General features: G+C 40.7%; 1 long non-coding RNA gene across 1 annotated transcript; it reads right to left on the bottom strand.

The window, feature by feature from the left end:
- Positions 1-1,272: 1,272 nt before the first annotated feature.
- On the bottom strand, positions 1,273-2,860 carry LOC123134245 (uncharacterized). The gene is made up of 2 exons (XR_006465595.1): positions 2,279-2,860; positions 1,273-1,617 (listed from the first exon to the last, which is right to left on the bottom strand). It is a non-coding gene; the product is annotated as an uncharacterized lncRNA (long non-coding RNA).
- Between the last annotated feature and the right edge of the window lie 720 nt (positions 2,861-3,580).

The raw sequence follows: 3,580 nt of genomic DNA, 5'->3' as shown, positions 1-3,580 counted from the left end.
GCTTCCCGTGGAAGGTGCAGCCCACCGTCGGCAGTGGTCCATGGAGGGGATTGAGGGAGCAGTTCGAAGGCGGGGAATCAACGAGGTCGCAGCAGTAAATCGGCATGGTGGGGGCAACATATTCAGACCTGTCAATTGTTAAGACAAATATGTGAGTTAAGAGCTAACTTATGGTTTAGTATCATCATATTCAGAGTGAATTTAGTTGCTCATAGTTAGCATGAGTTCATGGCAGAGAAAGGTGATACTCAAGATATTGAACTAAACTAAAATTATATATTGCACTTAACTAAAATTATATATTGAACTGAACCAAGAGGCAGTATGGTGCTCATTCTGAAGCATAACCACAAGCACTTGTTTGTGCTATATATGAAGATGGAAACACAAAGGAAATATGACTCACCGTCGGGAAGTAGATGTACTGAAAAGCATACAAAAAATGAACATGTGCATCTTGTTTTTGCTGCAACCTACAAAAGTAGGAACAAATATGAGAGATGATGTTTTGTCAAGGAGAACTTACCAAGGTCTGGCATTCGAACTTTCAAATTTCTATGCTACTGAAAATTGAGAATAAGAGCATGCCTCGACCAGATCGACGACTTCCTCGGCTCCGCGGGCGGCCTCTCATACAGCTCGAGGGCAACACAATACACACACGAACTGGCCAGAATACACAACATGGCCGGCTAATTACACAAACTAATAATTAATACAACAAACATGTGAAATTGCAATGCTGAGAGCAAAACTACATATTGTAATTTCAACAAAGAGAAGAGCAGATTCCTTTTCCATGAACAAACAGTACAAATCTAATCTCAGTCCCTTGAATTCTACATAAATTTATTCCATTTATAAACCCGAACAGAAAATCAAATAAAATCTTAACTCCTTCATAAAACCACCAAATGCACGCACTTTGTTACTGCACATGAAGGTAAGGAAATACCGAAACCAGAAATTCTTGAGTCTGAACTGAGGTAAACGTTTTTGCTGAACTTTTGGGTGAGTGCATGATTTACTTTGGCTTGCCCAGCTCTCTAAAATCCTCAATAAATTCTACCCAAGCACAACTACTTGTCCATACACATGCTCTCGACATTCTTGTTCTCGCACCAAAATCTCAGTACAGAATAATGTCAAAGGTTGCAGCTTCCTATATTCATGATCTGTCAGTACAAGAGCGAAAGTACAGGGGTGTGTTTCTTCACTGTTTGGTTTTATAGGATGCAAATCAGGAACTGAATTATGTAGTTATGTTTTTTCCCTCAGATCTGAATCAAGTGCAACACCAGTTCAATTCAAAATAAATTGACAGTACAAATGGTAGACACGGAGATCTTCACCATGCGGAGCCGGAGAGGAGAGATTCAAAAAGGATGTACCTCACAATAGATGGGACCATCGCAGGTAGGTCCCGCGCCAAATAGACGGTGGCTAATCCTCACGATGACGACTGCTGGAGCAGGGCAAGCCTCGAAGGCGCTACTCCAGGGAGCTTACACACTTTGTAAGATGTACTGAAAAAGCCTAAAAAGTTGAAGTGAAATGTTTTGAAGCTCCGGGAAGCCTCTCGACGAACTGAAACTTCGTGTATCCCAGGAGGTTGACCTGGAGAGGAGCATGAACTAGAACATTAAGCATCAACTTCTCACAATTTATTTACATATAATAAACAACCACAAGCACTTGGGATAGCTAGGCATATAAACATGCTTGAACAGGAAGAAATTCTACATAATTTAGTAACATATAAACAAGAAGTGCTGATCTAGGCATATAATAAAGAGCCTATACATGTTGTATCTACAAGAGCTTGTACATGATATAGTTGAAAGAGAAACTAACTAGAGCAACATTTTTCTCTTCTCACAATGAATAAAAATTTTCTGTATGTAGAAGGACTAGCAAGGGTCTTAGGAATCAACTAAATTTTCAATCAAATCGATATTCATCAACACTAGTATAGCTGGACAAGAAGCTCAGAATTGCAGCCGCACACGCACTGAACTTATAGAAGTTTTACTTTGTACCTTTCTAGGTGATATATCTTACCTTACATGGTTTGAAAACGTGAACTGATTATATGAAGGAGTACAAGGGGAACGGCAAAAGTCTCATCCAGCTCCAGCAAAATTCTGTAGCATCACATGTGCTATACACATTTAGGTAAACAGAGTTGCCAGCTTCCTCCTTTTAGGTACTACTAGCTCCCAGAAAAATTCAGAAAATGGAAGGCGGATAGGTCTAGCTACTCTATTATGAAACTCACCTTCACACGTGAGAGGGATGGAAACGAAACAGCAGCAACATTGAAGATACTGGTGCTCCTTCCTCATCCATACCCTGCTCCCACTAATTCTCACCCTTCTAACGTAGTCGTGTTTGCTACTTTAGTTGCAGCCCCAATTCCAATAAGAGGTCTGTAAAATTAATTAACCAATATCATGTTAACAAAAACAACTTATTTCAACGGGCACCCATGACAACTACAAGTAGCAAGTGGCATAATGAAAATAAGCCTAGTATCAGCTCTAGCAAGTAGCAAGTGTGAGCATTCAGATTTCTGTATGCCATTTCAGTGTGTATCGTCATTCCATTGTTCAAGATCCCAGAAAGCCGAGGCGGACATGGCCTCGTCAATCCTAAAATTGAATGTATATCTTTTATGTTATGAAAAGCAAGTGGTATCATCCATCACACACACAACAATAATTTGTGTAGTCTATCATCCATCGTACTTCCATTAGCACTGCACACAAACCGCCATTAGTACTGACATTAGTACAACAATAATTTCTTTGGTCAGACATCCATTACCCTAACCCAAAATGTACTGCCATTAGCACTGCACACAAATGGTCATTAGTACAACAATAAAAAAATTAGTCAGACATGCATTACCCTAACCCAAAATACTCACACGGATCTAGTAGTTTCAGAATTTTTGCACTACATCGAACTAAACTGAACTGAATAGAAATAATATATTCGAAATGAAACTTATTAAAAGAATTGAACTAAAATAATTTCAGTAATTGAACTGAACTGAAGAATTTAGTAATTGATAGTAATTGAAATGCTAGTCTTTTTTGTGTGCACTGAAGAACTGCTACAGGAAATATACTAGCGAGAACCGAAGATGTGTGGCGGCGCCGGTGTAGCACGGCGTCCTCGCCGGAGAAGAAGCATGCCAGCACCCGCCACCCAGCTTCCGCCGCCAATGGCCAGTAGGGCCACCGCTGCGAGGAGGGCGGCCCAAGCGCTACCTTGCGGAAGAAGGGGTTGGGCGGTGGCGGTGCATCCATGGGACCTCAGGGGGAAGGCGGCCGGATCTCAGAGGGAGGCGTCCGGAGCTTTTTTTGTCTATGGCCTGTTGTAACATTGAGCATGTAACGTGAACTTGTGATAAGCAAGCACAAAATCATGAAGACAAGAAACGGAACTAACAACACTTCATAAATACCTTTAGAATCCAAACTTTTGTTGAGGGAGAAGACTGCAATTCTCTTTTAGCATTTTCAAGATGACTTTATTGAACGCACTTAAAAAGAAAAGAGCATAAGAACACCCT

This window comes from Triticum aestivum, chromosome 6B, assembly GCF_018294505.1.
Source record: "Triticum aestivum cultivar Chinese Spring chromosome 6B, IWGSC CS RefSeq v2.1, whole genome shotgun sequence".
Classification (NCBI taxonomy): Eukaryota; Viridiplantae; Streptophyta; class Magnoliopsida; order Poales; family Poaceae; genus Triticum; species Triticum aestivum.
This window is presented reverse-complemented; position numbering and strand designations above follow the sequence as displayed.